At 47.7% G+C, this 11837-nt stretch overlaps 1 long non-coding RNA gene across 1 annotated transcript; it reads right to left on the minus strand.

Annotated features, from left to right (window-relative positions):
• Positions 1–5791: 5791 nt before the first annotated feature.
• LOC130911430 (uncharacterized) lies at positions 5792–11027 on the minus strand. Its single transcript, XR_009062124.1, has 6 exons — positions 10463–11027; positions 7784–8099; positions 6895–6969; positions 6654–6788; positions 6188–6559; positions 5792–6093 (listed from the first exon to the last, which is right to left on the minus strand). It is a non-coding gene; the product is annotated as an uncharacterized LOC130911430 (long non-coding RNA).
• Between the last annotated feature and the right edge of the window lie 810 nt (positions 11028–11837).

Raw genomic sequence — 11837 nt, forward strand, 5'->3', positions numbered from 1 at the left:
ACATGCCTGAGGAGGCGTTCGGCAGGGTATTATGGGCATATTCGACCCAGGAGAGGTGGTCGCTCCAGGAATTGGGACAGGACTGTGCGACACAGCAGAGTGCTGCTTCCAGCTGTTGGTTTGTGCGTTCACACTGGCCGTTGGTTTGAGGATGGTAACCTGAGGAGAGACTCACACCAACGTCCAGAGCTGCGCAGAAAGCCCTCCACACCTGCGAGGTGAATTGGGGACCCCTATCAGACACAATATCAGACGGGATGCCATGCAGGCGGAAGACATGCTGGACCAGCAGTTCTCCGGTCTCCTTCGCCGATGGGAGTTTGCGAAGCGGGATGAAATGGGCCCCCTTGGAAAATCTGTCAACCACAGTGAGTATTACGGTGTTACCTCGGGAAGGGGGGAGACCGGAGACAAAGTCCAGGGCGATATGGGACCACGGGCGGCTAGGGATGGGAAGAGGGCGAAGCAGGCCAGAGCTGGGTTTGGTCGAGGTCTTGTTGCGGGCGCAAACGTGGCAAGCAGTGACAAAAGCCCGTGTGTCCTCAGGCATTGTGGCCCACCAGAACCATTGGCGCAACACAGCGAGGCTCCTGCGGATACCCGGGTGGCAGAACAGGCGAGACGAGTTGGCCCACTCCAGCACCTGTTGCCGGACTGATGCGGGAACAAACAAATTAGCCTGAGACCCCTGCCGGGGGTCCGGGTGCTCCCCAAGGGCTTCCTTAACCTTGGACTCCACCTCCCATTCCACTGCAGCAAGAAAACAGGTGGAAGGGAGAATGGGGGCCGGGTCCACCCTGGTCTCACTAGGCAGGAACTGGCGGGATAGGGCATCTGGCTTGACATTACGTGCCCCTGAGATATAGGAGAGAGAGAAATTAAAACGTTCCAAAAACATAGATCCTCCGGGCAGCCTTGAGGTACTCCAGGTTTTTGTGATCAGTCAAAACGATGAAAGGCTGGCGAGCTCCCTCCAGCAGGTGCCGCCACTCCTCCAGGGCAAGTTTAACAGCCAGCAACTCGCGGTCCCCAATGCTATAGTTTTGCTCGGCGGGGGTTAGTCTGCGGGAGAAAAATGCACTGGGGTGCACCTTGCCATCGCCAGTCTGTCGTTGGGACAAGACTGCTCCCACGCCCATTTCAGAGGCATCCACCTCCACAATGAACTGTAAGGCAAGGTCAGGATGTGCCAGCACGGGGGCTGAAGTAAAGCATTGCTTAAGGTACCTGAAGGCAGCGTCAGCAGAGTCAGACCAGCGAAACGGTGAAACGGTCGATGTGAGGGCCGTTAGCGGTGCTGCGACCCTGCTGTAATTCCTGATGAACCCCCGATAAAAGTTTGCGAACCCGAGGAAACGTTGGAGTTGTTTCCGATCGGTGGGCCGTGGCCACTCTACCACTGCGGTTAGCTTACCAGGGTCCATGCGGAGTTCACCCTTGGCAATGACGTAGCCCAGGAATTTGGTCTCTGGGACGTGGAACTCGCACTTTTCTGCCTTCACAAACAGACGGTTTTCCAGGAGTCTTTGGAGCACCTGGCGTACGTGCTGCTCGTGCTCTGTGAGGTTAGGAGAGAAAATCAGGATGTCATCAAGATAAACAAAAACAAACCTGTTGATCATGTCTCTCAGCACGTCATTGACCAGGTTCTGGAAAACCGCCGGGGCATTAGTGAGTCCAAAAGGCATGACGAGATACTCAAAATGGCCCAGGGGAGTGTTAAACGCGGTCTTCCACTCATCTCCCTCTCTGACACGGACCAGATGATAAGCGCTGCGTAGGTCGAGCTTGGTGAATATACGCGCGCCATGGAGGGGTGTGAACGCCGAGTCCATCAGGGGGAGTGGGTACGTGTTCTTAATGGTGATTTTGTTGAGGCCACGGAAATCAATGATGGGCCTCAATGTGCCATCCTTTTTCCCCACAAAGAAGAGGCCGGCGCCGACCGGGGATGAGGACGGACGAATTATACCTGTGGCCAAGGACTCTGATATAGGACTGCAGCACCTCCCTCTCAGCTTCCGAGATCTTATAAATGCGCTCCTTTGGCAGGGCGGCGCCAGGAAGTAGGTCTATGGCACAGTCATAAGGGCGGTGGGGGGGCAGGGCCACTGCTCGGTCTTTACTGAAGACTAGGCTCAGGTCATGGTAGCACTCAGGGACTGATGAGAGGTCTAGCTGGTCTGGGTTCTGGACAGGATAGGCCGGAGCTAGGGCAGATTTTAAACAATTTTTATGGCAAAAGGCACTCCATGCAGTGAGCTTGGGATGGGTCCAATCCTCCGCTGGGCTGTGAGTCTTGAGCCAGGGTAGGCCAAGAACCAGCGGCGTGTGAGGGCAATCGATTACTAATAGACTGAGTACCTCTTGGTGGTTACCCGATAGAAGAAGGTGGACAGGGTCGGTTTGCTCCCCCACACTAAACAGCACCTGTCCATTGAGTGCGATGGTCTTTAACGGGACAGGTAACGAGCGCGTTCCGACGCCCAGCTGTTTCACCAACCTGCGATCAATAAAACTTTGATCAGCACCACAATCAACAAAAGCCTTCACTCTGCAGGACTGGTCTTTCCAAGTAAGTGTGGCGGGGAGCTGGAGCCGAGCTGAGGAATTGTTAAACGCATGACTCACCAGTATTTCCTCACCTACTGGTGAGCCTGCCCGTTTCCCGGACGCACCGGACAATGGCGGAGGAAATGCCCTGCTTGGCCACAGTAGATGCATAGCTGGGCAGCGAGCCTACGTGTGCGTTCCTCCTCAGTGAGCCTGGCTCTCCCTAGCTGCATGGGCTCGGGGCTCTCAGCAGAGGGCAGTGTAGAGGCGACGATGTGTGGGGAATACCCGGAAGTAGGGGCCATACTCTGGGCAGCGGGACAGTGAAACTTGAAAGGCGGCGGCTCGCTGCGTTGACGTCGTCTTTCGCGAAGTCGATTGTCGATTCGAATCGAACGATCGATGAGCTGATCGAGATTCCCTGGCTCGTCCCTGGAAGCCAACTCGTCCTTGAGCGATTCGCTGAGTGCGCCGGTGAAGACCTCTTGAAGCGCGGCGTCGTTGAATTGGCTCTCAGCTGCAAGCGTGCGGAACTCCACGGAGAACTCTGCGACGCTGCGCCCCCCCTGACGGATGGACATTAGGCGTTTGGCGGCTTCCTTACCACGGACCGGGTGGTCGAAAACTTTGCGCATCTCGGCTGTGAAGCAGTCATATGAGGCGCACGCCGCCGAGCCCTTGTCCCACTCAGCTGTGGCCCAGGCTAAAGCTGGACCGCGAAGGCACCCGATCAGGTAAGCGATCTTGGCCCGCTCGCTGCCGTATGTTTGTGGCTGTTGATCGAACACGAGACCGCACTGCACTAAAAAGGCACGACAAGAGCCCAAGTCGCCATCGTAGGGGGCAGGGGGTGGCACGTGCGGCTCGCGAGGCGTTGGGGAGATGAAGTCTCGGCGGGGTGGTGACGTCGGATGCAGGGGAAGCGGCGTGAACTGCGCCTGGAGAGACTGTAGTGCCTCAGAAATTTCTCCTACCTTTTGGTAAAGATATTCGAGGGCTTGAGCGTGTCGATCAACGGCGGGGGGTGACGGGGAAGCATAACTCGGATCCATGTCCGCGGGGTCCGTGATGGCCAGACCAAGCTGTTAGGGTGCGCTGGGAAGTGGACCCCAAAGCAGACAAGGGTGGCTGTGGTGATTTTCAAAAGTTTATTTGAGCACAAGTCGCAGCACCGCACGTGCACTTGGCGTGTAGCTGGCAGGTGTTGACAGGAGCTCAATCAGGCGTCGGTACAATTCAGGGAGCAGGCACGGGGAATCCTGGGACGGAACAAGAGGTCTGATTAGCCGGGTAAGAATTAATGTGGTAAATACCTGAATGCTGGACTTCACTGACGGGATTACTGAAAGTTTGGTCTGGCGACGAGCGGCAACGACGAGCTGGCTTATAAAGGCGGCTGATTTCGATGGCTTGCAGCTGTCGGCGTCTACGCCCGTCTGGTCTCCCAGCCTGCAATCAAGGAGCCCTAACACAATACACTTTACAACCACCTTACAGTCTTTTGGGGCCTCCTCCCACGTGAAGTGCAATCGAACTCTGGCGACACCTGCATGCAACGTTGACGCCCTGGGTCAAACATTAGGGTCAAGGGTCAAAGGTCAGGAGCGATGCGGCCTCTGTCTTCAAATTGCAAAAAGTTGACTGATTTGTAGCATTCTGCCCTACTGTTAAAGACGCTCTCTCTGATTGGTCATCAGTCCAGAGTGTGGGGTGGTACCCCAACCCTGCTCTGATTGGCCAGTTCTTCCGGTCTGCAATCTGTGACCGAACCCACTCGGATTGAACATCCCCTCCAGGGTGGCAGCTATGAGTTTTTTGTAAAACAGTTTATGAATGAGTTGAAAGTGTATTTAAACAATGAGCACTAATTCCAGTTACTTACTGCACTTTAGGCCCACATAGTCTAGTCAAATCATTTTCTCCATCTTGTTTTGCGCGTTAAAGACTAACAGATGAATGTGAGATTATCCCACTTACTTACTTCAGTAAATATTGCCATTTGTTCTTATTAAGCACATACATCTAAACGTTGGTCATTTTTTACCTAAATCAAGAAAAATCTGCTTTCAAATAATGTTTTGAACCATATTTATTCTGGAATTAAGAATATTTATAACATTTCAAAGCTTTTTAAATTTATTTTAAGGAGGTGTGTTTTTGGCCAATGTAAAAGAATCCTAAATGCCTTTGTTAGGTGAATTTTCCCCCGCAGAATATATAAAATACGTATACACAGATGAGCTCATTCATTCATATTTTAGGTCCATTTGTGTGTTGTCTTTTCTGTGGTAGTTGCAGGCGGTTGAATACGGCTGTTTGAATGTTAGAATAGAATAGGCTCTGTCATTCAAATAGTACAATGACATTAAAAATAGCAACACCCTATTAGTGCATCACACAATAAATTAATGTCAATAGTACATAAATAAATAATATACACTAGTACTACCTAAAAATAAATTTAAGTGTACGAAGGAGGTAGTGTTGATGTTAAAATAAATAAAATGATAGCCGACTCCTGAACTAGGCCAATAGCAAACTGCAATATGCAAGTGTTAATCAGATATACAAGTGTTAAGAAACTAGTATTCCATTAGAAGTAAGTTACTAGGTTTTAAATTTTCATTCACGATGTCATTCTGCCCAACAGGTAACAAGTTAACTCTGGGTGGCCTTGGCATCTTTCCATTCTGCAGGGTGGTTGAGCATCTGTTCAGAGGCTGCGGGAGGGCGGGACCAAAGTTCGACGTTGTTTCCTTCAAGTGGCGTCGTGGTCCGAAGCGCAGCATTATAGATTTCTTCATTACTGTTTTAGCTGTTGTGTTGTCTTGGCCTATTTTTTCCCCACTTTCAATTATGGGCATTTGGACTTTTCCCAATTTCTGTATGCCTTAAATGTATTTGTTATTACACTCAAATTCCAGTTTTTTTTTTTCTTGTATTTAAATAAAGGAGATATAGTACACAGTAAAAGTTAAGCAGCCTGTATTGAGTCTTAAATAAGTTTAATGATAAGCAAGTGTTTTGCAGATATTGACGTGTTGAGAAATAAGGACTAGGTTTTTAATTTTCTGTGAGCACTCATTGGGAAAGTGCACAATATACAGGACTATATGCTATGCCGAGCAATATGGTTATTTGTGTGTGTAAAAAGAAGTAGCTGAGACATGAAGTACATCTCAATATGTTTTATTTTACAAGGTCATTGACCGCCTCCTTAAAATTTACAAAGTTTTCAAAAGACCTGCCAGAAAGTCCTTTGGACGTGGACGCCTTGACCATGTAGGTCTTTTTTTTTTTTTTTTTTTATCAATATTTTTTGTGACCCTGTGCAGATTGGGCAAAAAGCGCACAGGCGCGTAGTATTTTACATTGCCAGTCTTCATCATCACCTTGTGGTGGTGGTGCTTGTTGTTGTGCTGCTGCTACTGCTGCTGAAGATGGTGTATTTGCTACAGCAGGTCATGTTGATAATGCTGCTAATGCTGATGCACAAGCTGACGTGAGGGGCGTAGCTGGTGCAACTTTGCCTTTAGCTTGCTACAGAACAAAAAATAAATATCACGGGTAAGCCCTGAAATGCATTAAAACACTGGCAAAGGAAATTATGTTATTTTTTTATCGACCTACTGACCTCCTCCTCCTTTGTGAGGATGTACAGTCGAAATCGCTTAACGTGACATTGATGTCCTACTCTGTCATCAGTAGCCACTGACGCACGAAGCAGAAGGCTTCCTGGACCATCTTCCATTCTTCTGCGCTTTTGGCGAGATCGTTACGGAAGAACTTGGAGAGGTCATAAAACTGCCACATCTCCTCGAACGTGAAGGACCGGAAGCTGCCATGCCCGCAGATGGCCCGGTCGATGTTCTGCTCCAAGTGGCATGACACCGGAGGGAACATATCCACGTAGCGTAGAAGCTGCTCCTTCAGCCACCACTCCCCAGTTTTGGTGTCGCACCTTCCCATCTGTCGTCGCCTCTCCTTCACGTGGCTATCGAGGAGACTTTTTAAGAGAGCATGCAGTAGTTGTTTTAAACTGATTTTTTTATTTTCTTTTGGGTAACAAAGACACACATCAATTTCTTATTTATACTCACTACTTGACATAGCAGACATCTTCCTCCATAAGCCACAGAAGGTCTTGCCTTTGTATTTCCCAAAGGTCACCGTGAGCTGGCCAAGGATCTGCTGGTCTGTTGGAGCTGCGGTGACGGCATGGCAGTTTTTCCTAGCTGTCAGGCGTAAAAAAACATCAGACAAGAAGAAATAATGTAGTTCAATTCATTTTTTAAATGAAGGAGATGTTGTTGTTTTTTTAAAAGGCATCCAGAACAATACCTTGTTTGTACATGTACTTCTCAGGCGCAGTTTAGGCAGCAAAGCATGGTGGCCGGTCATCGCTTCTGATGTACACTGAGAAACACAAAGGCAAGTGTCAACACAAAAAAGCAGGACATGACACGGAGGAAAAATTCTAGATGATAGTAATAATAAAATTGCATTTTTGTTGGTTGTGAAGACGATGCCTCCATTCCTAGCTGGCAATTAGAAAAACAAAAATGACGATGTTCAGAGATGCTAAAATGTTGAGAGGGGTGTCTTGAGTTCATCTAATTCCCAAATTCCAAATAAAAACGAACTTATTGGGGAAAGTGCAAAATTGGCCCACTTACAAAATGATGACGTCTATGTAGTACAGTATGTAGAAAGTGACCTTATCCAACATTGGGGCTTCTTCCCCTTCACATGGAAGAATCATGTTTATGGGTATGGTTCCCTTTTAAGATCTTATACTTCTGACAAACATTTCCGATGACCCTTTCAACATGGATTCTCAAATGTGCTGACAGCGGCTTTTTGTAAATGCTGGGAGTTTGACATCTGAACACTACATGCCCACACATTCTTGTATGTCAAAACCTCTGTCAGCCAAGACATTGTCCCCAGGTAACAAATATTTAAAAAACAAAAAAATCACTGTTCAGGGTTATATGTTTGTCACTTGTACGCCCTCCCCAGCCTTTTGATAAGAAACAAATGGCTCCCTTGGGTGTAATACATATTAAATACTTCATAGTGTGGTGGTGCTTGTAGCTGGAAAACATTTGGGCACGTGCTTTCAGATTTGATGAGTTTTCTGTGAAAATTTCAAAACGGTCAATAATCACAGTCTGTGTCACATCCTGATTGGTGTTGTGCGTCTCATCCTCCGTGATTAGCTGATCACCTTTTTCTCCAGCTTCATGTGTCCCCTCTTCAGTCTGTAGCTGACCACTTTCTTCTCCAGCGTCAGGTGTCCCTTCCTCATTCTGTTGGTGACTGTTTATTTCACCAGGCTCAGATGGTCCCTCCTTGGTCTGCAGCTCTTCAATGTTTGCATCCTGCTGGACCCCCATCTCTGGTGCTTGCAGTGTCTCTTTCCGTAGCTGCTCACGTTCGTCTTGCAGAGCGTGCAGTGTTTGTCGGTGTAACAGATGTGTGTCCCAGATGTAGGGGTGGTGCCCAGTCTGGGTCAGTCTCCCTCATTTCATAAGCTGGTTCACCTGCAATCACAGGTTTTATTTAGAAAGCTAGGCAAGATTGGATATTTCCATGGCATTTCACTTTCGTAAACACTTAATCAGACATGCTACCATCCCATCAGATCATCAGAATTTATAAATCAAGCCGGATGCAACGGACAGGACGTGAAAAGTGGACATGTCCGGGCAAAGAGGACGTTTGGTCATCCAAGCAAACAGTCATGGCCGATAAAAACTAGATCACGATTGTGTACGATCGGGGAAAAAAACGGACCCAAGAAGACATCATCACAACTGTTTCTCCACCAAGCATTGTGAGGAATGTTCACAGTCTATGTGCAGCGACATTAATTCACTTTACAACGCATACTCACATCATCAATGAAGGAGCCGACGTACACTGCTGGCCAAAAGTATTGGCACCCATGCAATTCTGTCAGTTAATGCTCAATTTCTCCCAGAAAATGATTGCAATTACAAATGCTTTGTTAGTACTGCTTTGTCATGTACGTGTACAATCATTTAGTTTATTTTTTTTTTGTCTGTGAATTTCAATCTGTTTGTCACTAGTAAACATACACTCCATTTGAACAAGGAGGGGGACAGCGAATACGTTCGTTCGCTTCCAGCCCTTCCAGTTCAAATGGAGTGGAGGTTTAAGTGCTGTCAATGGCAACACTTGGTCACTTTTCAGTTTTAGTCGATTTCAGCGACGCCGTTGGACAAAAGCGGTGGTGTTTTGCCTTAAGGCAGACACACACCCAAATAGTGCTGTAAAATCACGATGGTCGCCTGCAGATGGATAAAACATTTGTTTCCAGCGGCTGTGTGAAGGATTAAAAGTAACAAGGTAATGAATCCAGTTGTGGCTAAACAATAGGATTGGATCAAGGCCGGCCCAGCCTATACGCAGACTATGCAGCTGCTTAGGGCCCCTGACCACTCGGGGGCGGGGCCCCAATCTGGAAACCTCATTTTATAGGTTGTTAATAGGGCATCGTGAATAATGTGGGGCGCATTGCCGTTGATCCATGCAAACATCCATTTTCTTGTCATTACAATCTGGCAACCTGGGGAGTGACGTTAAACCTGCTTTGCGATGATTGGTGCTCAAACTTGCTTGGAAAATAGATGCACGGATATGTGGAAGAGAATTTATCCCTCTGGAGCAGAGAAAGGAAAGAAGAAAATCGTAGAAGAAAAGAAACAACAGTATAGTGCTGCAACGATTAATCGATGAACTCGAGTATTCGATTAGAAAAAACATTCGAATTAAATGTTGTTGCTTTGAGTATTTGTTTAATGAAAGTGGCATTGTAATGGTTTATTTTGAAATTGTTTGCATTTACTTTTATTGATTAGGGTGGATGCACTGCCCTCTGGTCTGCCTCTTTTTACATGGCTGAATCCAACTGCTCCCTGTTAAGACCAACGTGAGCTAAGTTTTTGTTTGAGCTAATGTTTTTTTAATGTATTCATAATTTAGTTTATAGGTATATTTAGCCGTTTTTTGTGGGAATATGTGTCTGAATCATTTGTTAAGAGCATTGTGAAAAAAACTTCAGCATTTTATAGCATTTAAGCTAGCTGACTTTTTCTATGCAAGTTAGCCAATTGTTCTTTTGTTGTACATAGATCCTCATTAAAAAAAAAAAAAAAAAAAATTATACTCTTTGAGGCTGAGCTCAGGTATTTTAATTTTTCATGTTTCTAATCCGATTACTCGAATATTCCAACTGACTGGTCCATCAATTAATCGATTACTAAAATATTCTATAGCTGCAGCCCTACAACAGTATCGCGGTAATTGAGCATGTTGTTTATGTTGTTGTTGTTGTTGTGCAAGACACTCCGACTTGAACGCTGTTGTCAGCTGAGCTTGTCAATATGTCGTACTGGTAATTGCCATTAGCTGCAGGGCAAAAGCCTGGAGCGAATCAAGTAAAGCGGAGCAAGCTGTCACCTGTCGGCAACGGCAAATGTACGGCTTCCGCTGATTGTAGTAAAACGAAATATTGGCATAATATGCATTTGGACTGGAGAGCGTAGATATAGTCATTTCATTTATATCGGACATTATTATCAAGTAGTATACCAATCAGAAAAAGGTTTGGCGCCATCTACTGTAAGTACTGACAATCATTTGGGGTGAGAAGTTTGAAGTATGCGGTGCAACAAAATCTGATTAATATACAAAATGTGGACGTATGGGTTGGATTGCATGTATGGGTTTCACAGTACTCTGTGACGAAATGGTGGGCCAAAAATATGGGCCCCTTGGCATTTTGCTTAGGGCCCCCAAGTGGCCTGGGCCGGCCCTGCGTGCAAGTGCATCCAATCCACGGGGGACAGACGAGATGGCAGCCCAGACTCAGCAACCTCACCTGCACCTGGCCGAGCTCACAGCCGCCCAGTTCATCGACATCTGGAAACACTTTGACGTGGATGGTCAGTGACTTTTGCTCTTTTTTTTTTCCCTTCCATCAGAAGTTCATTTCTTAAAAAGAGAAAATGTGTTAACTATTAAACATTCATTTTCTTGACTTGGAGTGAAAGATTTTGCAATTTTAATCCTATATAGGGCACTCATTTTTACACAACGTTTGGTTGCCATTGACGGCACCAGACGTCCATATCCATTTTGGCTAGGAGAGGCTAGCAGCGAATGACTACTGCCAACCCTTCCAGTCAAAATGAATTGGATGTCTAGTGTCGCCACTGACACTGAAAGATGAGCATTCACAACCATTCTTTCCAGTTTAAACGAGTTGGATGTCTACAGCTGTCAATAGCAGGCAATGAGTAAAATACTAAGAAGAACAAAAAGATCGACTTTGGAGTCTTATTGGAGATCATAACACATCCATCCATCCATCCATTATCTTCCGCTTGTTCCAGGGTCGGGTCGCGGGGGCAGCAGCTTTAACAGGGAAGCCCAGACTTCCCTCTCCCCAGCCACTTCAACCAGCTCCTCCGGCGGGATCCCAAGGCGTTCCCAGGCCAGCCGAGAGACATAGTCTCTCCAGCATGTCCTGGGTCGTCCCCGGGGCCTCCCGCCGGTGGGACATACCCGGAACACCTCTCCAGGGAGGCGTCCGGGAGGCATCCGGACCAGATGCCCGAGCCACCTCAGCTGGCTCCTCTCTACGCGGAGGAGTAGCAGCTCGACGCCGAGTCCCTCCCGGATGACCGAGCTTCTCACCCTACCTCTAAGGGAGAGCCCGGACACCCTGCGGAGGAAACTCATTTCGGCCGCTTGTATCCGGGATCTTGTTCTTTCGGTCACGACCCAAAGCTCGTGACCATAGGTGAGGGTAGGAACGTAGATCGACTGGTAAATCGAGAGCTTTGCCTTTCGGCTCAGCTCCTTCTTCACCACTACGGACCGGTGCAGAGTCCGCATTACTGCAGACGCCGCACCGATTCGCCTGTCGATCTCCCGCTCCCTCCTACCGTCACTCGTGAACAAGACCCCAAGATACTTGAACTCCTCCACTTGGGGCAGTATCTCATCCCCGACCCGGAGAGGGCACTCCACCCTTTTCCGACTGAGGACCTTGGTCTCGGATTTGGAGGTGCTGATCTTCATCCCAACTGCTTCACACTCAGCTGCGAACCGCTCCAGTGAGAGTTGGAGGTCACGGCTTGATGAAGCCAACAGCACTAAATCATCTGCAAAAAGCAGAGATTCAATGCTGAGGTCACCAAACCGGACCCCCTCAACGCTTCGGCTGCGCCTAGAAATTCTGTCCATAAAAA

The sequence above is a fragment of the Corythoichthys intestinalis genome, unplaced genomic scaffold (assembly GCF_030265065.1).
Source record: "Corythoichthys intestinalis isolate RoL2023-P3 unplaced genomic scaffold, ASM3026506v1 HiC_scaffold_45, whole genome shotgun sequence".
NCBI lineage: Eukaryota > Metazoa > Chordata > Actinopteri > Syngnathiformes > Syngnathidae > Corythoichthys > Corythoichthys intestinalis.